Raw genomic sequence first — 24,591 nt, 5'->3', positions numbered from 1 at the left:
TATTCTTCCCTCCTCTCCCCTTTCTTCCCCGCCCCAAGTGGGAGGGTAAAAAGGAAGGGAGGAGACTCGGGCCAGCCTAGGCGGTGTAGATCCGTAGGAGGGGGTGAGGGGAGACCAGAGGCTGTTGGGAGCTTTCTTGGAGGAGGAGAAGCGCAAGAACCCCAAGCTTAGCCCGATTCGTCCAACCTAAAGGATTTGGGGCCATCCCAATACAGTAGGATGGAGGATGGGGAATTTCCCTCGGGGGTGCTGGAAGTGGGGGAGGAGGCCAGGGTGCTTTATGTGTTTGGGGTTTCGGGAAAATGGGTGGTGGAGATCGGGAGTCTTGTAGCACTGGGACTTGCCTTTAGCCAGCCTCCAAGAGACTGGTATTAATTTGCCCACTGATTAGCATTGGAGTTGCATATCTCCATTTTCCGCCCTTTCCGACTATCAGCGTCACAATACATAGGCCTGAGGGTTAGGCAGCCTGGATAATGGAGAGGCTAGCTTTGGAGCTGGGACTGGGTGAATTCCCTATCCCCAGAAGCCTGGATGCTTTTTGTGTGTGTGTTCCGGAAGCTGAGTTTGTCTTTGGGGGTGGAGAGTGGGAGGAGCAGGTGGCCTTGACCCATTCAGACCCCAAAACCACTTCCAAAGATGGACCGTGATTCAAGGAAGCTGTTTGTAGGAATGGAAGACTTTTGGCCAATGGATGCTAAAACAAAGCAAGAAGATACATACGCGTGCCACACACACACACACACACACACACACACACGGTGACAAAGGGGAAATTAATAATTCTTCAATTATGAAGAACAGACAGCTCCCCCCATCTCTCTTCCTTTCTCTCTCCAGCGCATAGGGCACATAAGACTCCAGAAGTCCCACGAGAGGGTGGCGGAGCAGCAGGCATCTTTCCCCACCCTGGCAGCATGGTGTCTCCTGGCTCTCCTTGTTGTCCTTCCTACTCAAAGAGGACCAATGACATCATAATGTTGGGGTCATTGTACAGTGTGTCCAACTGTGGCCGATCAAACCAATAGGAATTCAGAAGCCTCTACCACAGGTGAGGCACAAATAGCCGGAAGGAACATTTGGGAGGAAGGTATTTCTCAATTTTTGTATCTCCCCTTTCTTTTGAGCAATTGCAATCCTGCTTTGCTCGTAGCACTTCTCCCCAGTGTTCTGGGGTGAAAATATTAAGAGCCAGAAAATACAAGAAAAAGCTTGATCCTCTCTAGTGGTCCAGAAGCCACCAGGATTGAACTTGGCCCAAAACCATTTGGATCTAGAGCTGAGAAGGCCCCATAAGTGGTTATATTCAGTGAATAGAGGACTGAGCCTGGAGTCAGATTAGAATTCTAATCCAGCCTCTGACACTAGTGACCTTGGACAAATCACTTGATCTTGTTTGTCTCAGTTTCCTCTTGGGTAAAATGGGAATAATAATAATAATAGCACCTAACTCTAAGGATTGTTGTGAGATTCACAGAATAGTAGTAAAGTGCTTAGCACAGTGCCTGGCACACAGTATATACTATATAAATGTTAGCTATTATTAGTATTGTTACACTAAGATTGTGCCTTGTCACTTCTATACCTCACTCTGGCTGTATTTAGCCCTCAGAGCTATCACCTCTACTTCTTTTCAGAGCTGCCTTTAATATATAGCCTCATTCTCCTTTATGGAAGGGGAGTACAGTCCAGTGTGATTTGTTGCCTGGGGATGAGCCTAGCACCTCTCTTGGACCTAGGTCCATCCTTCAGCATTGGAAGGGGGAAGAGAAAGGGAGCAGGAGTCAGTGTTAACTCAATTTCCCTTTCTCTAGCCCAATCTCAGCCCTGTTTTATGAGTACCATAGTCAGTGGCATGACAACAGATGTCACCAAAGTAAGCTGGGTACATTCCCAAGAGCCATCTGAGCAGAAAGAATATCCAGGGGTCAAAACAACTGCTACTCTTTTCCTCTTCCTGAAAAAAAAAGGTCGAATTGTGGCAGTTTCTGACTTCCCCTCCCCTTCTCTGAGTCTCACCTTGATCCGCATCTTCTACCTTCACAAGATAAAACTGAACCTGAACTTGTGGGACAGCTGGGAGAATGTTTTGTACTCCCAGAGTGCACATCCTTGCCTCTTGCTCTGGAAGGCACAGGAGAGCTGCTTTCCTGCCTCAAAGCGGAGCCACTTTCAATTCAGCCTTTGAAAGCCCTAGATGGGCCCCTCTTCAAGTCTCTCTGCTTCCCAAGGGGGCAGGGTAGTTTGGGGGCCCTGCATAGGCCCCTCCTCAAGGGGTCAAGGTAATTTGAGAGTATGGGAGGAGGAGGGGAACAGATTCCAGAGCCCAAAACCCAGTCACAGCACCCATTTTCTACTTAAGAACATCAGCTTTAGGTGAGGGTAAGGCGATTGGGAATTTCCTTAACAAATTTAAAAAATTATTCATTAATTTATATTGACACCATGGGGGGTGGTGTGTCCGTGTGTCCGTGTGTCCAGATCTGTGATTTCCTTGGGAGCAGGGAAATCCTAGTGTGAAAATCCCTTCTACCAATGCAGCTTGGAAACTTGCCTCTAATTACCTCAACTGTAAAGAACTGGTTGGACCACTGAGAGGTTAAATAAGATGTCCATAGTAACCCGGGTCATTCTGACTTTAGACTAGCCCTCAAATGACTAGTTGACCTCTCATCACCTCTGTTACTATGTTATTATAATTAATTGTAGCAGGGATGATATTTCACCAACACCTAAAATGAAATATCCCTGTAGAGTATTTCTGATTTCTTTTTAGTACTGTATTCCACCCCTCAAACCTATTCCCCCCCCCAGCTGTATTTAGCTTCTCAATCCTTGGTTCTTAAATATCTCCAAGAGTATTAAAATATTTTTCCATTACTTGAATCACCATCTTTAGGACTACCTATCTCTTTCAGATTCCTCCCTTATCTCCTCCCCTCCCCCCCAATCATACCATCATATGCACAGAGCAGCAGTAAGCCTATGGCTAAAACCTGGAGTGGCTATACCCTTTGCTTGACCTTGAGTCCCTTTTTGGCCTGGAATTGGATCCTTGTGTAAGATGAGTGTGAAGGCATCTGGCCTACCCAGGCCTGTGGGAGCCTGTGTTATCAGCTATGACCCTCCCCCTTCACTTGAACCCTGTCCTTATTCTCTCCTTCCCATCCTCACCAGCTCTGAGAATAGTGTCTCTCTACTCAGATCCCTGGTCTTCATCTATCTCTCTTCTCTGTTGGGTGTGAGTGGCATAAATGAGGAAATAAAAGGTCATAGAACAAAGGGAGATCTTGAGGTGCCACATAGCTAATTCTCTAGTTAACTAAAGATATCCAAAAGAACTACCATGGGGTCAGTCGGTGTTGGAGCCCTGGGAGCCTGGGCCTCTGGAGACATGTCCTTCCCTATGACCTTCACTCCATCCCCCAATTCCTGTCCTGCTGGATACTGAGAATTTGTCAACTCCCACCGCCCAGCAGGCCCAATGGTGACCCAAAAAGCATTGAACCCCAAGAAGGCCTTGTTACCTGTTCTCACCTGCTCCAGCTGCCCCCTAAGACTGGGGCTGGAGTTGAAGTGAATAACAAAAGTGAACCAGGAAGTCTGCAAGGCATTCTAGATGTACAAGGTTGCCCATTGGTCAACATGGTCTCTTGTTTTCAGCTGTGCTATCAGCTAATGCCCAGGATCACTTACCCTCCAGCTCTAAAATTCTACATGTTTGTGACATCTGTGACCATTGTCAGCACAGTCTTCACCTCATTAATCCCCTTTTACCCCTTATGTCAGAATATGACTGGGGCCTCCCTAGCTTTGCTGACAAATTTAGTCCAATCCCTGATTTTATAAATGAAAAGCTGAGACCTAGAGAGCTAGGTGAATAGTCCAGGATCTGATTAGTGGCAAAGTCAGAACTAGGACCCAAGTCTAACTCAATTAGGGCCACTCACTACAGCAAAGAAAATGAAGGCTCTGTGTGAACTAGAGTTTTAAAGGGAAATTGGATCAATTTCTCTGATGCATTTCGGTTCCTACATGTGGTAGTAAATGCTTCTCCAAATGAATGATTCTATGGTAACTCAGTGCCTGCCCTACAGAGAGGAGTCCCTGCAAAAAACTTATATGTACAAAAAATGTATTAAAGGAAACTCCCTTTGCAGATGCAGGTTTGCATCTAGTATATGTCAAACTCTGGTCTTCTTGGCTCTAAGAATTAAAGAACTTATGGAGGAGCTTCTGGTTTTTCCCCTTGAGATGCCACATATGAATACTAACTGATTTTTTCTGCCTATAGGCAAATAAGTTCACACTGGTCTGGAGTCAGGAAGACTTGAGTTCAAATCCAGCCTCTGATAGTTGTTTAACCCTGGGCAAGTCATTTAACCTCTGTTTGCCTTACTTTCTTGAACTGAAAAATGGGGATCATAATAGTACCTCCTTCCCAGGGTGGTTGTAAGGATCAAATGGTTTTATTAATATTTGTAAAATTCTCTAAGTAGAAGGTACTTAATAAGCATTTATTTTCTTCCTTCTTTTTCTAGGGAAGGAAGAATAAATTCCCAAAACACAGATATCCTAAGGGAAAAAGGTGTTAATTATTATCTTAATTATATCTACATATATATATACATATAAGTACATAGCTACTTTCTAGAAAGCAAGATCAATTCATTTAAATTCTCAGATGGCAGGTGGCACTTATGGTTACAAAATTCTTAAAAGTAAACATATCTTAAAATTTTTTAACGTCATTTTCCACTGACTCAGCCCTTCCACTCCCATTGAACCCTTCTCTATAATGAATAAATATAATCAAACAACAAAAAAAAAAGAAAATCCACATTTCTGAAGTCAAGTATTCTCCTCAATTACAGCTTTTGTGGATGAGGTCTCTGCCCCCTGTTTCCTTAAGTTTACGCGGAGTCAACATTCTTCTACGGGGTGAGCCTGCTGCCTTTGTATTACTTTGCTATAAAGGAACAAAATCTAAGGTCTTCCTACTGCTACGTACTGTGGGATTTACTGTGTTTTGAATAAACATTGTTCTTTCTTAGTCTCCAAGAGTTTTTGACCTAGTAGGGAATACAAACCAACACAGCTGGAATAGAAATATTGTATTTCTTCCAAATGGAATACCAATATCAACGTTATTGGGGTTCACAGTCTAATGGGAGGGACAACATGCAAATAACTGTGGAAACAAGATCAATATAGGGTAGAAAGAAGATAACCCAGAGGAGGAGGGGCTGGGAGGACTAGAAAAGGTCTCCAGCAAAAGGTGAGACTTGAGATGAGTCCTTGAAGAAGGTCAGGGAAGCCAAGAGGCAGAGGTGAGGCTGGAGAGTGTTCTGGGCATGGGGGGCAGCCAGCAAAAATGCCCGGAGGTGGCAGATGGAGAGTTGTTTGAGGAACAGAAAGGAAGCTAGTGTCACTGGATTGTGGGTCTGTGGAGGAGAGTAAACTGTTAAGACTGGAAAGGTAAGAGGGGGGCTAAATATCGAACAAGAGTGTTGACATTTGATCCTAAAGGTAACGGAGCCATTGGAGGTCATTGAGAGAGGTGGGTAATATGTCAGAGTTGCAGTTTGGGGAAATCACTTGGGCAGCTGAATGGAGGATGATTGTAGTTTTGAGAGACTTAAGGTGGGGAGACCAACAAGAAGGCTGTTGTGATAGTACAGGCATAAGGTAATAAGGATCTGAACCAGGGTGGTGGTGTGTAAAGAAGGTCAGCAGAAAAATACAATGCATTTTACATGATGAGAGCAAGAATTAACTGATATCTTCTCCATTTCAAGAGATAGCTAGGAAGGCTTTAGCAGGTTGGGTGGGCCTTCTGGAAAATTCTAAGTCAGGAGTTGCACAACTGGAGAGCAATTTGGAATTATAACCAAAGAGTTATAAAACTGTGTATACCCTTTGACCCAGCAATACCATGATCAGGTCTATTTCCCAAGGTGATTGGGGCGGGGGGGAAGAACCTCTAAGTTCTAAAATACTTATAGCAACTCTCTCTGTAGTGGTAAAGAACTGGAAATTGAGGGGATACCCATCTGTTGGGGAATGGCTGAAGAAGTTGTGGTGTATGATTGTGATGAGTTACTACTCTGCTGTAAGAAATGATGAGTAGGTTGGTTTTAGAAAGACAAGGAAAGACTTGAGGAGAGCAATACAATAAATATTTTTAAAATAAGAATTGTACCCCACTTGGCATAGATGGGTTGTTATTTGCTTTGCTGGCTAAAATATTCGTGTCAAAGAGATCACAGATGCATCTGAGTATTTCCTAGAGACAGGAAAAGGAAGTTGGGGTAAATGGGAAAGGTACCAGAAATAAGCTTTGCTTACTCACTGTCTTCCCTGAGTCCCTTCTTGGCTTTCAACACCCATACTCATTTCTTGTGTCACCTTTTATCCCTGACTCCTGAGACAGAGAAGCATGGGAGAAACTTAAGGAGTGTAGCCCAACACATCTACTAAAAAACAAATCTTGACTTCTACAGAGGGTACCTGTGTTATGGCATTCTTGACCTGTGTGCTGGAGCTCAATCCTTAACTTCAAGTAAACTTGGATAGGTTAGGGCTTGATTGAGGTCAGAGGACCATGAGTGCAGGAGCTTGGGGAGGGGATGCAAGAGCTAGGGAAGGTATACTGCACTGTTTGCACTTCCCACTGGGTGAGAACAGTAACCCCAGGGGCCCCGAGGGAACTGGCCTTCATTTGGGAATGAACTTCCCAAATCACAGAAGGAGTTCTTGTACTACAGAAGAGCATAATAGCAAAAGCTTGGGGTTGGGGGTACACATCCCTTTACCATCCAGGAAATCAATATTCCCTTGCCTAATAGTAAATGGGAATCGTGATAAAGAGAGATTAGAGAAATTATTATGTTTGGAGTCTTCTCCCAGAACCTGGAGATTATTGGTCTCCCCCAGTGAAACTCCCCAAGGCTGGATTTTTGTTTTGGGAAATTCTAGATCTCATGAAGTCTCCTGACAGCTGCAGCATCGGTATGGGAAAGAATGAGCATCAAGCTCTGTGTTCTGAAGAACCTGGTGAACTCTATGGGAATGTAAAGTCATTCGTTACCCTGGATTTGCTGTGTTTTAGGGGCTTCCTCATTCTTGTCAATGAGACTGGAGAATGGTTTTTTTTTTCTCCTTTCTTCTTGTTCCTATTTATTGAGCTTTTTGTATATGCCAATTATAATGCTGGCTGCTGGAGGGATCTCAGAGAACATCTCAAAAACAAACTCACAGTGTCTCTGTCTCTCTCTTTCCTCTCCCTGCCCTCCTTGCCCTCTTCCTCCCTCTCTCCTTTCTCTCTTTCTCTCCCTCTCTCTTCCCCTCTCCCTCTCTCCTCTCTCTCTCCTTCCCTCCCTCCTTCTCTCTCTCTTTCCCTCCCTTCCTCCCCCCTCTGTCTGTCTCTCTCATCTTCCCTCCCTTCCCTCTCTCTTAGAGAGTGGATTTACTCTTCCATTCCACCTCAGCTACACAAAGGGATAATTAATTACACTCTTGCCATCACCAACCAGTGTTACACTTTCCTGATCAAGAACTTTTAAATTTCTTTTTTCTTCTTCTTTTTTTTTTCTGGTGAGGTAATTGGGGTTAAGTGACTTGTCCAGGGTCGCATAGGGTCAAATGTCTGAGGTCAGCTTTGAACTCAGTTCCTCCTGACTCCAAGGCCAGAGCTCTATCTACTGCACCACCTAGCTGCCCCTAACTTTTAAATTTCTTTATCATAATCTCCTATCATTCTATCTCTCTGTGTGTTAATCCTATTTTTTGTTTTTACCTTAACCTCCAATCCTTCCACCCCTCAGTACTTTTCCAAGTCATCATCCCAGTTCTCTTTCACTTTCCTTCCTTCCTACTCTCCATCCCTTAATCCTTGGTTTCCAAAGTGGGGGCCCAAACTCCCAGTGGCCTGTGGTATGACCCCAAAGGGTAACCAATAGGTTTCTGGAAAGATGGATATCATCTCCATCTTCTCTCAGTAGCCAGTTGGCTATCATGAGGCTTGTCTTCAACACAGTCTTATATACCTTTCAATCATTAGTGCCCAAGGTTGCCTCACTTTGCTTTCTCCTGCTTCTGGTCTCTTATGGCTATGAAAGCTCTCATCCTTTCCTCCCTTTCCCTTAAGATGCTTATTAGCCTAACCTCAATCTGAGAATCCTCACCAGGAACTGTATAATCACAATCTTCCTCCCCTCCACCTAGTGGACTCAATACCTTATCCCCAAATCATCTCATGGATGTGGCTACTGGGCACTGAGTAAGAGCCCTACTTCTCTTAACTATGAGTTGTACAGGATGAGTAGCTGTGGATCTGTGTTGCTGATCTCTTTAAGTCACATTTTCCCCCAAACGCAGCCCTCTTTCAAAATTCTCTATTTCTGTTGCAGGCACCACCATCTCATCAAGATTTGTGTCCTTAGCTCCTTACTATTCCATCCCTGTCCTCTCTCCCCCATTCCAATCATTTGCCAAATCTTACCATTTCTACTTCCCCAATATCTCCCATATCCATTTTCTTTTCTCTACCTACACAGCCACCATCCTGTTCAGGCCCTCATTGCTTCTCACTTGATCTATTAAAATAGACTCCTAATTGTTCTCTCTGTCTTAAATCTCTTCCCACATTTCAACTCATCATCTACACCGACGTCAAAGTGATCTTCCTACACTGTAAGTCTGACCATGTCACTGCCATGCCCTCCTGCTCAGTAAATGTCATTGGTTCTCTATGATATCTGGGACCTATTATAAAGATTGGCATTTAAAGCTTTTTACAGACAGGCGTGCTCCTAATCTTTCCAGTCCTCTCATACATCACTCCCTTCCACATGTTCTATGATCCATCCATACTGGATTTCTTGCTGTCCTTCTGAGAGAAATGATTATAATAACCAATTATTAATATTGGGATCCCAGGTTTTTTGTCTTTTTGCTCCCTCATTCAAAGCCCAGACCTAGTAAGTCTAGTCGGTCTCTGAAGGATTGGGTTGCTGGTGAGATTGGCTTAACCCTTGGGAACATTCTCCTCTATCTTGGGCAGGACCCCACCTAACTTGAAGAGTTTATTTCTGATTAAAGTATAAAAAGAATCTAATCTAGGTGAATTCCAGCCTAAAGCCTTAGGCTGATCTCTAGGAAACCCCCCCCCCCAGTTCAATTTAAGTGGTCTGGGTAAAGATGGATTCTTTTGTCTGGAATGTGGCTGAGTCTTATGGTCAAGTAAAGTTCTCAGCCAAAGGAGCTGAAGACTTTTGGTCCATCTCCTCCTTAATATGTCTACCTTTAAGGAGTTGTGAACTGATCCAACTATTCTGGAGAGCAATTTGGAACTATGCCCAAAGGGCTATAAAAATGTGCATACCCCTTGCAATAATAGCACTTCTAGGGCTATATCCCAAAGAGATCATACAAATGAGAAAAGGACCCACATGTACAAAAATATTTACAGTGGCTCTTCTTGCAGTGGCAAAGAATTGGAAATTGAGGGGATGCCCATTAATTGGGGAATAGCTGAACAAGTTGTGGTATGTGAATGTAATGGAATACTATTGTTCCATAAGAAATGATGAGCAAGCAGAATTCAGAAAAACCTGGAAAGACTTACATGAACTGATGCTGAGTGAAGTGAGTAGAACGAGTAGAATATTGTACACAGTAACAGCAACATTGTGCAATGACCGACTTTGTTAGACTTAGCTCTTCTGAGCAATGCAATGATCTAAGTCAATTCCAAAAGACTCGGTGATGGAAAATGCTATCTACATCCAGAGAAAGAATTATGGAGTCTGAATGCAGATCGAAGAATACTATTTTTTGTTGTTGTTGTTTCTTCTTTCTTGTGGTTTTTCCCTTTGGTTCTAATTCTTCTTTACAACATGACTAATGTAGAATATGTTTAATATGATCACACATGTATGGCCTATATCAGATTGCGAGCCATATGGGAGAGGGGGAGGGAGAAAATGTAGAACTCAAAATCTTATAAAAGTGAATTTTGAAAACTAAAAATAAATTAACTAATTAATACATGAATGAAGGAAGGAAGACAGAAAGAAAGAAAGAAAGAAAGAAAGAAAGAAAGAAAGAAAGAAAGAAAGAAAGAAAGAAAGAAAGAAAGAAAGAAAGAAAGAAGAAAGAAAGAAAAAGAGAAGAAGGAAGGAAAGAAAAAAAATATGCCCACCCCAGGGGCAGCAAGGTGGCACAGTGGATAGAGCATCAGCCCTGGAGTCAGAAGGACATGAATTCAAATCTGGTCTCAGACACTTGACATTTACTAGCTGTGTGACCCTGGGCAAGTGACCTAATCCTGATTGCCTCCAATCCTCACTGATTAGGGTTGATCTCTGCCTGTCAGGGGTACCCACTTTAAAAAAATTTTTTTATTAATTTATTTTGATTTATCAACAATCACTTCTATAAGCTTTTGAGTTTTAAATTTTTCTCCCCCCCTTGTCCCCTCCCCAAGATGGTGTACAATCTGATGTAGGCTATACATATACATTCCTTTTTTTTTTAATGAGTAAATCCATATTGTTTTATTCCCTTAAGTTAGCAGCATGCAACATGTTACATGGAGGTAGAGCTTTAACTCTGACTGCATCAAGCAATTTTTGGAGGACATTTAAACCCCGACTCAGGATGTCTGTGTTACTCAGTTTTATGGTCTCCATATGTATAACCAGAGCATGAGAAAGGAAATTTAAATAAAATAGGCAAATGTCTCAGATCCAGGATATCTGTGTTTCCTTTACCACCATCAAGGTAGTGTCTGGGTTAAAGTCACCTTAGCAGTCATAAACATAAAAATGCTCTTGGTCAACTTTAGCTGTTGACACAGGAAGGGGCATTCTTAGCTCACTCAGGAAGAAAAGATTAATTCAGGTTTTTGGCCCTTATTGGGGCTCAACTGATCTTAAATGATTATCATTTCTCCTTTTGATCAAAGGTAAGCCGAAGGCTTTACCTGTAGACCAAAGAAAAGTGTGGGAAAAACCTTCTTCTTCCTCAGGGGGTGGGAAGAGAGGTCCACTTGGAACAGGTGTCTTCAGATGATCCTGGAGTCCACATCCAGAAGTTGGCAGCTATGGGAGTAGTCACATAGACCTGATAGGGGCTCTTAGAAGATGTATGAGTTGATAATTGAGAGAAAACACCATAACATAAATCCTTAGTTAAAGGGACATAAAGATGGTTTAGTTTCCCAGCCACGCAGGGTAGGTTCAAACAATACAACAAAGTTTTTCTCATAATTCACAAAATTGCATAATTACATCAAGTCAGGTATAGATTAAATTACTTAAAAGGCTCACAATAGATGAGTTTTGAGAACGGAGATTTACATGTCACCAGGATAACCAAGAAAACCTTAAACATGAACCATGCAAATCAGTACAATCATTATTACCAAAATATACATTTCTATTAAACATATTTTCACATTAGTGATGTTGTAAGAAAGAATTAGAACCAATGGGGGAACCACCAGAAAGAGGAAACAAAACAAAACAGAAGAAAAAAAATAGCAAATAGTATGCTTTGATCTTGCATTCAAACTCCTTAGTTCTTTCTTTGGATGTGGATAGCATTTTCCATAATGAGACCATTGGAGATGTCTTAGATCCTTGCATTGCTGAGAAGGGCTAAGTCTATCAAAGTTAGTCACTGTACAACGTGGCTGTTAATGTGTACAATGTTCTGGTTCTGCTCACTTCACTCAGCATCATTCCATACAAGTCTTTCCAGGTTTTTCTGAAGTCTGCCTGCTCATCATTTCTTATAGCACAATAGTATTCCATTACATTCATATACCACAACTTGTTCAGCTGTTCCCCAATTGATGGGCATCCCCTCAATTTCCAATTCTTTGCCACCACAAAAAGAGCTGCTGTAAATATTTTTGTACACGTGGGTCCTTTTCTCATTTGTATGATCTCTTTGGGATACAGCCCTAGAAGTGCTATTATTGCAAGGGGTATGCACATTTTTATAACCCTTTGGGCATAGTTCCAAATTGTTTTCCAAAATGGTTGGATCAGTTCACAACTCCACCAACAATGCAACAGTGTTCCAATTTTCCCACATCTTCTCCAACATTTATCATTTTCCTGTTTTACCATGTTGGCCAATCTGATAGGTGTGATGTGGTACCTCAGAGTTGTTTTGATTTGCATTTCTCTAATCAGTGGGGATTTAGAGCATTTTTCATATGACTATAGATGGCTTTAATTTCTTCATCTGAGAACTGCCTTTTCATATCTTTTGACCATTAATCAATCAGGGAATGACTTGTATTCTTATACATTTGACTTAATTCTCTTATATTTTAGAAATGAGGCCCTTATCAGAGAGACTGGTTGTAAAAATTCTTTCCCAGTTTTCTGCTTCCCTCCTAATCTTGGTTGGGTACCCACTTATCCAAAAGGTATTTTAAGCATCTTTTCATTTTAAGCATCATTTCACACATGACAGTCTGTCTCCCCAATCTCCTTGCCTTTGTATTGGCTGGCCCCTCATGTCTGAAATGCTCTCCCTTCTTATCCTGAAAAAGACCTTACAAAATTCTACTATAATCATCACCTAATTATCATCCTACATCTCTCCTCTCTTGGTCAGTCTCTACTTTCTTTTCTTTTACTCTTTTTTATATCCTCTAGATATTCTAGTTTCCAGCCTCTTCATTCAATTGACATTGATCTCTTCCAAGTAACCAAAGATTTCATAACTGGCAAATATAGTTGTCCCTTCTCAACTCTCCTTATTATTATTTTTTGAGGCAAAAATAGTAAGTGTAAGAGGTCAGATTTGAACTCAAGTCCTCCTGACTCCAGGGTGGTGATCTATCTGATGGGGTATGGGCCCAAAGTGAGACCTTTGTCCCAATGTGGGCCCCGTTTGTCTACAGGCCCTAAAAAATTTTTGGGCTGTCCTTGAATTCTCCCACTTGATCAAGATCTCTGGTGTTTTGGCTACACCCAATCCCTCAATTCTGTTATCCTTGACCTAGCCTGGCCCTCCATTGTCCTGCCTCCCTATGGCCCCAGGCCACTTCCCACCCTTGGGCCTATCTAGGCTCCATTTCTCTGGAATTCTATTACCTCATAGACTACTTGGCCACTCCTAGATCCCTCCCACAGTCATTCTGCATATAAGGTCCATCCTGACTCCATTAAGATGCTCAGATTTTGGGGCAGCTAGGTGGCACAGTGGATAAGAGCACTCAGATTTTCACAATCTGGCCAATAACCCAGGGATGCTCAGATTTCTTAAGAGTCTAGCTAATATGGCAAATCTTCAATAAACCCTGTTTTTGGCTGAAAGAAGGCTTGGGTCAAATTCTTTCAGGCAGGACATGCATGTTATTTTGGGATTCCAGGACCCCTAACCTCTAGACCTCATATCCATTGAGCTACCCTTTAGAAAATCTATGCATTTGAATGCCAGCTTTAGATAGCTAACCCTAATCTCTCTCCTCAGCTCTAGTCATGGATCACAATCTCTTGGCTATTTCAAAACAAATATCCTACAGGCTTCTCAAATTCAATGTGTCCCATATACAGCTCATTATCTTTCCGTCCAAACTTATCCCTCTTTTGAATTTCCCAGTCACTCAGGTTTGCAACTTTCATATCATCCTGTACTCTTCAAGTTCCCTCCTCCCACATGTCCAATGAGTTCTGGATCTTGTTTCTATCTCCAGGGATTTGCTTGTACAGGCCTGTTGTCCTCATTCATACACAGCCACCACTCTGGTTCAGGCCCTCATCACCTCTTGCCTAGAATATTGCAATAACTTGCTGTTCTGCCTGGCCTTAAATCTCTCTCCACAAAGCTGTCAAAGGAATTTTCCTAAAGTACAGGCCCAATCATGCACACATACACTCAAATCCCTCTAACTCCCCATTACCTTTAGGATTAAGTACAATAATCCTATTAGAATTAAACATAAATTCCTCTGTCATTTTAAAGTTCTTCACAACTTGGTTCCTTCATACCTTTCCAGTCTTACATAACACTCCTCTTCATGTACTCTACAGCTCAGCCACATATGTCTGATCTCCCCTTTGTCCCTTTACACTGGCTCTCCCCCATGCCTAGCATTTACTGTCTCCTCATGGCCACCTCTTCCCTTCAAAATTCAGCTTGAGAACTATCTTCTACATGAAGCTTCTCCTCACCTTCCCAAATGTTGGTTTTCTCTCTTAAGTCCTAAAATAAATCAGTCATGAGTTGAGGAATAAAGTATCTTTAATTGAGATAACAGGGTAGCAAACCTGCCACCCTGGGGGATATCCAATGGATTTCCCAACTCCAAGACCCATGCAAAATCTTCCTATACCTTTAGGAGGAGAAGAGGAAGATGCAGTATGAGGTAACAAGGCCTGGTCATGAGACTCCAATGGCCCTGAACAATCCAGGAAAGGAAAGTCACTTCATTCTAGCCATTTTGTCCTTCATGCCATGAATCCCAATGGGAGAGAGCAAGGACACCAGAAACTGAGATCCAGCTTGAGCTGGCTTTCCTTACAAGGCAAAACACCTGGGTAGGGGACCTAGGGTGTGGTTCAGCTCAACCGAATCAAGAGTAAATATCTTAAGAGTAGGAATGTAAGAACATTACTGAAATTCTGGCATTACAAGGATCATTATTTGTAATATGGAGTGGCAGTCCATATTACATTTGGTTGATGGAGTACTGGCCCAAGCTGAGACCTTTGCCCCTTACCCGAAAAAAAGATTTTGGGTCCCATTTGTCTAAGGTCTCTGGCATTCCCCTGAGGCCATAATCTCATCAATTGGCCTTTCACTGTGGCTATGCCCAGTCTCCATTACCCTTAACCTAGCCTGGCCCTCCATTGTCTTACCTCCTATGGCCCAGGACACTTCCTACTAGTCCTAGCTAGGCTTCATTTTCCCTTGGCCAAGTGGTCTAGGTCCCTGGCATTCTATTACCTCACAGTTCCTAAAGATTACTTGGCTACTTCTAGATCCCTCCCATGGTCTTTCTGTACATAAGGCCTATTTTGTCTCCATTAAGGTGCTCCGATTTTTACAATCTAGCCAATAGCTCACAGATGCTCAGATTCTTTAAGAGTCTGGCTAATATGGTGGATCTTTAATAATCCTTGTCTTTGGCTGAAAGAAGGCTTTGGTCAAATTCTTTTGGGCAGGACGCTCATGTCATGGTCTGGGGGTCCCAGCACCCCTAAACCTCTAAAGCTCATCAGTATCAACAATTTCTATCATTATATTAACAATTTTCTGTCACTCTGTTCCCCCTCACATTCATTTTGCACCTCTAGAAGTGAAGGTTCTTAGGCTGAGAAGGCCCATGGGGTTATCAGTGATTCCATAGAGTGTGGTGCTGTCTGTACAGACATTATCAAGGGCACCAACTTTTGTGAAGAAGTTGGGACAAGGCTGTCACCAACTCCAGTTGTGGACCAACTAGCACAATCATTTATTTCTTAATATTTTCAGTTGAGTGAAAAGGGGGATTCATTGCCCTGCAAATGGAAACTTTCCAATATTTGTTGTTTCTCATGTCAGCCTGAAATAAAGAATTCTAGCAAAAAGTAGCAAAAACTAGGACCTTTAATAGAGGGAAGGGGATTGTGATCCAGGGGGCCACCACATAGCACCAAGAGTATTGGAGTGCTCAAGAGGGGAAGGGGGATAGGGTTAAATACATTTCTCATAGGAAAGTCCATAGAGAAGGCTGGGGCAGTGTCAGGAGTGTCAGCTACAAGAAGGGTCAAGTGAAACAAGTTTTACAAAATAGAAGGGGGGTGGGAGGGGCTCCTTCTTTTCTTCAGTTGGTTTCCATAGCCCTCCTTTTAACTGGTTTCCATTGCCCCCAGGCAATTTGAAGCTCTGGGATTAGGCAAGGTCAGTTCATATTCATCTGCATTCAACACTCCCGAGGATAGCTGGGATGGTCTGGTTTTTCTGTTTGTCTCCTCAGGATTTAGCTCTATACACACAGTAATAACTTCAAGGAAGCTTTTTCATTCATTCATTCTTATTTCCCCCTTTCCTTCTCCACCCCCCTTTTTTTGTGGGCTGGGCTCTTTTTCTCCTCCAGTATGACTTTCTCACCAGCCATTTCCTTGACCCTTCTCCTCAGGAAGTAGTTTTCTTCTCAAACCAAGCCCAGGGAAAAAAAAATTAGCAGTAAAAGTTGAGAAGTTGTAAAAACTGAATCTATAATTCTGTTTCATAGCTCTGAACCCCCATCCAGAAACCCTACTCTAACAAAATGCCTCAGTTTAAAATCTATCCCTTTTCTGAACTCCTCAATTTCCCCCCTCTACTCTATTCCAATGATGCTGAAGAGTTAAAAATACATACTCATCTTTATATATATATATATCTACATCTATTTTATTTTTTTAAAGGAATTAACATTTGGTGGGTGGGGGAAGGCTGGAGTAGGAAATAGAAACTAAATACACATATGACCTATTTTTTTTTTGTGTGTGTATAACCACAACAAACTAATGATGGGACTGATGGAGTAATGGAACCCCTAAAAAGGGGTCCTTGAACTTTCCCACAAATTTCAGCAACCAAGTCCTTGGCTTTTCCCTGAGGCATATAGTCTATTTCAGTATAATCCTTTTAACTTGCTCTTTCATTGTGGCCCTCATTGTCTGCACCTGGCCCACTAGCCCATCCCAGGCTACTTGCCATTCCTTAACCCATCCAGATTTTCCCACAGTCTTTCTGTATAAAGTATCAATCTTACCCCCATTAAATTGTGCAGATTCCTTAAGAATCTGGCCTGCTTGTATTGGCCATCAAAAATACCACAGACTCAATACCGAACTGGTGTCATGATAAACTCACTGCTTGGACTGAAAGAAGGCTTGAGTGGTTGAATTCTTTCGAGGCAGACTCCCGCCCTGTACCTTTGCATTTTGGGGTTCCTAGCACCCCTAGACCAAACACTAAGACTTAAGATTCATTGAACAAGCAACTACAGAAGAAAGGCTTGAAGATCAAGGTGGTCCATGTACAACCTATATCAAATTGCTTTCTATTGCAGAGAGGGGAGAAGGGAGAGAGAGAAAGAAGGAGAACATTTGGAATTCAAAATTTTTTTTAAAATGAATGTTAACCAAATTACTAAAAATTTATCTTACTGAGTTAGAAAAAAATAATTAAAAAGTTCATTTAGAAGAATAAAAGTTCAGAATTTCAAAGAAACTAGGGAAAAAGGATATAAAGGAAAGAGATTCAGCAGTATCAATACACTTTAGCATATTATAAGATGAGAGCATTGTTGAAGTGTAAAATGAAAAATTTCAATTATTTTAGTTTCTTGTATAAATAAAACCAGTGTAGGCAAGAATAGAAATGATCAGTTCAAGGCACACCCCAAGGATATTGGAGTGCCACCTGAAATGATGGAGTTTATTGTCCTGAAAGAAATTCACTCAATCTCCAAGTTAAAGAAAGGCATTAATTGGGGTGAAGTACTCAAACAGAGCTGCTCCCCATGAGGCAGAGCCTCAATGGGCTCTACTCCATGTGGGAGGCAAAGCAGCCCTGCTTCTCATAAGAGGCAGAACAATTATTGGGGTTAAGTGTCTGGTCTATACATAGCTTGGTGGGATGGGGGAAGAGAGAGGAGGGGCAGGCAGGGCTCTGGAATGCCCAGGTATCAAATAATCTGGAGATGCCTTAGTCATACATATAAGCAAAGAGAGTAGGACTGGGGGAAAGGGAGTGCTGCTTAAAGTCCATACAGATAAGCAAAGGGAACACAAAAGGGTGGAGGAGAAGAGTTGTTTTGGTAAGGGAGTGCTTTGTGAAAGTACACAGGTAAGTCCTCAGTGGGGCTTCAATGCATGGTCTTCTTTGATTACTTTTTCTGGCTGGTCACAGCCTGCATCTTATCTCATATCTCACGTCCTGCATCCTGCTTGCTCTATTTGCCTTGAGCGCTCCTTTCTACCTCATCAGAAGGAATGCAGAAAATTGGGAAAAAACTTTCATGGACAATCTCTCAAATAGGATGTGATTGGGTTGGAATATTGCTGTGATGTAGGAAATGATGAGCTGGTTGATTTAGAAAAACATGGGAAGAGTTGGACCTATGAAGGAAGATGCTATCCACCTCCAGAGAAATAGATGACAGGTATAGTCTTACATATATGTGTATGAGTGTATATGTATATTATAGATATCTATGTATATGTATATATAGACTCTTGTAATTGAAGCTTTCTTTGGTGGGGAGGGAAAAAATAAAGAAAAAGTACACAACAGAGAACAAAAGAAAACTTAGAAGGAAGCAAAGAAAAGCTGGGTATCTTTGAAAACAATGTGTAGTATTTATTATGTAGGTTTTCTTGGAATGGAAATTTATTGTTTTATATTGAATCCTCTAATGTTCTGCTGTGTATGTGAAAAGTTCTTTTTTTTTCTTTTCTCATTTTGCATTGAAGTTTAAAATGAATAAAAAATTGACCAAAAAAAAAATGAATGTTAACTATATCTGATTGCTCACCGTCTCAGAGAGGGGAGGAAAGGAAGGAAGGGAAGGATAGAATTTGGAACTCAAAACTTCAAAAAACATAAATGTTAAAAAATTGTTTTAACATATAATTGGGGGAAAATAAAATATGCAATAAAAATGAATGTTAAAAATTGTCTTTACATGTAATTGGGAAAAAATAAGATTTTATTTAAAAAAAAAAGACCAAGGTGGTCCTGTGGCAAGGAAGGAGATTTCAGGCTCAAGTGATAGGAATGGAGGATGCAGACAGTGCTTGTTACTTGGATGGAGCCCTGGGAGTAGGGGAAGGGGTTCTATAATCCTTTTTCTAACCAGATCTGAAGGAGAATGGCAACTTGATCCAAGTAGAAGTAGATGAAGTCACATGTATCATATAGCTGCCCAGAGCTCCTCCCCAAAATGCTGTTCCAAGTGGGATGCTATTTCCTGTCTCTTTTTAACACAAACTACTTATGTCCTTCTCTACAGTAAACTGCTCCATGGCCTGAGTAGCACCCTCTGCAAAGCCTTGCTGTTTCTCCTTGGACTTGTCTGCATTTTTCATTAAAGTGTCTTTGCTGTCACTCAGAATGACTGAGGATCAAAAGCCCTGAAGGATGCAAAAACTCCAGATCAGAACAGTGATGGCTGGGGAGGGGCTGCAGGGTTGGAATGTTTTACAACATTAGATGGTAAGCTTCTTTTTTGATTTTTAATTTTTTTTTTAAATTTTTAGGCAGTTGGGGTTAAGTGACTTGCCCAGGGTCACACAGCTAGTAAGTGTCTTGACTTCAGGGCCAGTGCTCTATCCATTGTGCCACCTAGCTACCCCAGGGGACTGTCTTTTACCCCACCCCCTTTTTCTGTATCCCCAGTACTTAGTACTGTTCCTGGCAATTTTAGGCACTTAATAAATATTCATTGATTGATGGATAAAATCCAAACACATTTTTTGTGCCAGAAAACATCACTTTCTATGCAGTTCTGCTCTAGACTCTTGATCCAATGTCCACTTGTGCTGGACAGTGGTGGGTGATACTCTTTCTGAGCATGGTGGCCAATATGGAGGAAGGGCATTGAGGAGTTCTAAGTGTCTCCATCTAGTGCACAATGTCTTGGACTGATTGGCTAGTGGGGACCTAGTGCTCTGAGTTTCCTCCTTTGTCCGTCTCCATCTTCTCCCTCTTCAAATCTCCTCTCTAAGGGTAAGTTACATTCAAAAGTATAAATTGAATTTTGCCCTCTGCCCTTATTGATTTGGGATCTCAGAGCTGTTTTTGCCATCTGTTCCCTTCCCTCCTCCCTCTCAGCTCTCCACTGTGGATCCAGAATCAGGATGACTTAGTTGATTAAGTAGAGCTAACTCCTAGAGCTTTCACAAGGTCCCTCTTATATGACTCCTATTCTCCACACAAGCAGCTCTGCCTCACTTAAATCAATCCACGAGCAAGACATCACTCTCATGAAGTCATTGATCCTCTTTGAGAATGAAGAACAGCACAACCATTATCCTAGTACTAGCCCTCATCACCCGGACTGTATTATAATAGCCTTCTTTAAAAAAACAATTTATTGATACATTTGGCTTTTGTGGTTCATTCATGTCCAATTCTTTGTGACCCCATATTTTGCTTTTACCTGGCCTAAATTTCTCCCAGTAGCTGTTTTCCTCTCTCTTCCCAGAGTCATCCTATATAACTAAGAATATTTTTAGAGAAAAAGACAAAGAGAAAAAGATCAGCAAAATACATTGAAAAAGTCTGAAAATATACAATGTTATATAGTCATATTACATTCCCTTCCTTCCCGAACAAAGGAGCAGAGTTCACTTTAAATGGTTTTGTGATTGTTCTTTCACACTTTTCCTAAATTGTAGGTTTTCCCATAGGGAATTAGACTAATGGGGCATCTAGGGGGCTCAGTGAATTGAGCACTGGGCCTGGAGTCAGGAAGACCTGAGTTCAAATCCAGCCTCAGACACTTACTGGCAGTGTGATCCTGGGCAAGTCACTTAACCTCATCTGTAAAACGAGCTAGAGAAGGAAATGACAAACCACTCCAGTATCTTTGCCAAGAAAACCACAAAAGGAGTGAAAAACAACTAAACAATTAGACTATTATCTACTAGGTTTTCCTGTGCCCCCACTCTCCCAACAAAAAGGGTTAGACCCAAGCCCATACTCTTCCACCTCTCCCCATTAGTTTTCCCTAAAAATCGACAAAGCAGTCCCTGGGACCTGATTGGGCCCTGCCTCTGTGCTTCTGGCTTTCTGGTTACCTTTTGTGGTGGTTGTTGTTGTTCAATCTTTTCCACTCGGGTCCGACTCTTTGTGACCCCATTTGGGGTTTTCTTGGCAAAGACACTGGAGTGGTTTGCCATTTCCTTCTCCTGCTCGTTTTACAGATGAGGTTAAGAGGCTTCTCCAGGGTCGCACAGCTCCTAAGTGTCTGAGGCCGGACTTAAACTCAGGAAGATGAATCTTCCCGACTCCAGGCTGGGGGCTCCATGTAGTATGGGGCCACCTAGCTGCCCCTCATGTTACCTAACGGTATAAAGAGTCTCATCAATGTGAAGTCTTAGACTTGGCAGCTTCTTGGTGGGTTTTGGAAAAGAATGTAGATACCCACGCTTTTCCCTACTGACCAGACCACATGAGGAAAGCCAGGTCTACCAAAGCTGAAGCTAAGGGCTGTTGCATCCTTAATGATATCCTTTCTATGCTGAAGCTAAGTAAAACCCTCTTGTTAACCATTATATGGCCCAGAAGTGCCTCACTTCATCCCAACATCAAACCTGAACTAACAATGTGTTGGCATCAGGCCTGCCCCTAGTACCATGTCATCCTCCCACCCTCCCACCCTCTCAAAAAACTCCAAATGGCTCCCTAATACCTCCAAGATTTAATATTTAAAGCTCTTCAGAACCTGGCCCCTTCCTACCTTTCTAGTCTTCTTACACATCACTCTTCTCCATGAAACTCTATAAGCTGGCTACATTGGCCTAACTTAATCTTCCACAAAGCCAAATAGTCAGTCAACAAGAATTGATTAAGTACTTACTGTGTAACACACAGTTTGCTAAGTGCTGGGGGGTACAAGGAAAGGCAAAAACAATCTTTCTCTGCAAGGATCTCACCTTCTAATGAAGGAAGCAACATGGAAATCACCAGATACAAACAACACATAGAGAGAGCAGATGGAAAGGGAGGGTACTAGAAACAAAAGGGAAAGACCTCTAGAGCTGAGTCTTGAAGCAAGCCGGGGAAGCTAAAAGGCAGAGCTGAAGTTGGAGAGTATCCCAAGCATGGGGTACAAGCCAATGCAAAGATGTGCTGGGAGATGGAGTATCCTCTGAGGGATAGAGTGCAGCTAGAGTGAAAAGTGTGTAGAGGGGAGTAAAGTCTAAAAAGACTGGAAAGATAGGAGGACACTCCATCTCTCTACAGCTAATTATGAAGACTAATAGCCCTCGTCCATTAGGGCCACTGGAAAGCTCAAGACCAGTGGGGTTTGGGGGAGTTTTCTCAGCCTTTGGCCTCTACCCTCTTCTACTTCTCCCCACCCTTTTGCTGAAGTTGCTATCACTGCTGTATTTGCCTCCTTGCCTTGATCTCCTCAGGTTCTGATGCAAGAAGAAAGATATGTCCAATGATTTGGTACCTTGCAATCTCATGTCCCACCATGACTGTCTTCCAGACTCTCTCCAATCTATGGCCTAATCTGAATCCCCTTCTACTTCTGCTTATCAGGGCCCCTTCCTGTTGGGGTTAAGCTCTCTTCCTTCCTGTTCTTGGAACCTCCCCTTTCACTTCCCCATCCCTATCTATCTGAATTCACTTGGGTCAAAGAAAAATCAACTAAACATTCTTTTCCCCTTTGATGCTGACTCCATTTTCCATGGTTCAACGCATAGTATGTAGCCCTATGACTCTGGTTCATACAGGCAAGTAAGGCCAAAAAAATAAAAAGTTAAAATTTTAAATTTTAAAAGGCTGATCGTTGACACTAGCTGTGTGACCCTGGGCAAGTCACTTAACCCCAATTGCCTAAAAAAACCCCAACAGCCAACAACAAGAACAACAACAACAACAAAAGGCTGATCTTCTGATGACCAGTCCTTAAACTCAGCCACCAGCCCATTATGGCAAAGTACAAGGCTAGGGGTGCATGGTCCAATGGGAAGGATGCTTTTTTTTTTTTAGCCAACAGGCTGAAATGTTCTGCATTTTAAATGAAAGAGAAGGATTTAATTAAAAGGAGCCCTTTGCAAAGTTTGTATATTTTAAATCTTGGTTATAAGTCTTTTTTAAAAATTAACTTTAGTTAAGCTTTAGTTTCTGTAGTTTGATGGAAAAAATAGTATTCTTTATGATTGAGTATTTGATAAATGTTTGCCATTTAAAAAATAAAACATCCTAATCAGATGCGCTGAACACAGACCTCTGGTAGAGAGTGAGAAGCTGTGGAATAGTGGAGAAGAGAACTTACTCATGTTTAAAAGGCCTTTCAGTGTAACGGAAAGTGCTGTAAAAAATGATAAATATGAAGAATTTAGAGAAGCATTGGAAGGCATAGGAAAAGACATAGAATAAAGGAAACAGAGCCAGGAAAAGGTATGCACAATGACTACAACAATGTAATGGAAAGAGCAAAAAGGAAGAAAGAAAGAAAAAAGAAACTTGACACCATGTAGTTATAATGACCAAGAAGTTTGGCTTTGAAGAAGAGTTGAGAAAAATCTATTTCTCTCTATTCTTTGCAGAGATGGGAGACTATGGGCATAGAATATTGCATATATTGCCAGATGTATGCTGATAGATTTTGCTGAAATTTTTTTCCCTTTCTTTAATCTTTGTTGGGCAGTGAGGTGGTGCTCAGAGTGCTGAGCCTGGAGTCAGGAAGACCTGAGTTCAAATCCAGTCTCAGACATTTGCTAAGCTTTGTGATCCTGGGCAAGTCACTAAGCCTTGTTTGCCTCAGTTTCCTCATCTGTAAATGAAATGGAGAAGGAAATGTCAAACCACTCCAGCATTTTTGTCAAGAAAACTCCAAATGGAGTCACAAAGAGTTGGAAACAACTGAAACTACCGAACAACTATCTTTGCTAGAAGGGATGACTTGTTAGGTTGGGGGAGAAATCTATTTGGAAATAAAGATGATGTTAAAACAAGAGATATCGATGATTTTTTTAAAGGCTTTTCCTGGTAGCTGGTTGTTGAATGCAGAAAAAGAGTTTCAAATTTTCTTTAGAGACCTATCCCAAGATATGTAGGAAGAATAAGTAAAGAGGAGAGCTATCGACTAAGGAGATAAATAAAAAAGAAGTGGCTATATCTATGAGTTTGTTTGTTTGGGTTTTTTTTGCATTTGCTTTTTGGTGAGACAATCGGGGTTAAATGACTTGCCCAGGGTCACACAGCTAGTTAAGTGTCAAGTGTCTGAGGTCACATTTGAACTCAGGTCCTCCTGACTCCATAGCTGGAGGTCTATGTACTGCGCCACCTAGCTGTCCCAAATGTAAGATATCTTTTTTTTTTTTTTTTTTTTTTTTTGGTGAGGCAATCAGGGTTAGGTGACTTGCTCAGGGTCACACAGCTAGTAAGTGTCATGTGTCTGAGACTGAATTTGAACTCAGGTCCTCCTGACTCCAAGGTTGGTGTTTTATTCACTGTGCCACCTAGCTGCCCCTATAATACTTTCCTTTTTGCTTTTTTTTTTGTCTTGGTGAGGCAATCAGGGTTAAGTGACTTGCCCAAGGTCACACAGCTAGTAAACGTCAAGTATCTGAGGCTGAATTTGAACTCAGGTCCTCCTGACTCCAAAGCCAGAGCCCTATCCACTGCTCTACCTAGCTGCCCTAGGCTATATATCTATGTAATTCCTCCTCTGAGGCTACTTCCCCAATTCTGGCTCTCATTAGCAATGCCAAGTCCATAGAGGGTGGCTCACTACTACTCCCTCAGAGTTCCAGGGGTAACCCTGAGGGGCTGGGATTTCTATTACTGTCAATCACAAGCCCCTAGTTGTGTGCTCCTTCCTTATTATCAGCCAGAGTTCACTCTCATAAA

At 42.0% G+C, this 24,591-nt stretch overlaps 1 long non-coding RNA gene across 2 annotated transcripts; it reads left to right on the top strand.

Annotated features, from left to right (window-relative positions):
• The first annotated feature begins 83 nt into the window (after positions 1–83).
• Positions 84–23,693, top strand: LOC110219364 (uncharacterized). Of its 2 annotated transcripts, XR_002327601.2 has the most exons (5): positions 84–214; positions 841–1,051; positions 4,875–4,941; positions 19,013–19,215; positions 23,387–23,693. It is a non-coding gene; the product is annotated as an uncharacterized LOC110219364 (long non-coding RNA). The 2 variants fall into 2 exon arrangements; XR_002327600.1 differs by lacking the exons at positions 19,013–19,215; positions 23,387–23,693 and having other exon boundaries at positions 4,875–5,056.
• Positions 23,694–24,591: the final 898 nt, after the last annotated feature.

The sequence above is a fragment of the Phascolarctos cinereus genome, unplaced genomic scaffold (assembly GCF_003287225.1).
Source record: "Phascolarctos cinereus isolate Bilbo 61053 unplaced genomic scaffold, phaCin_HiC Scaffold_5;HRSCAF=322, whole genome shotgun sequence".
NCBI classification, from domain to species: Eukaryota; Metazoa; Chordata; class Mammalia; order Diprotodontia; family Phascolarctidae; genus Phascolarctos; species Phascolarctos cinereus.
The sequence above is the reverse complement of the archived record's forward strand: the minus strand, read 5'-3'. Positions and strand labels throughout refer to the sequence as shown.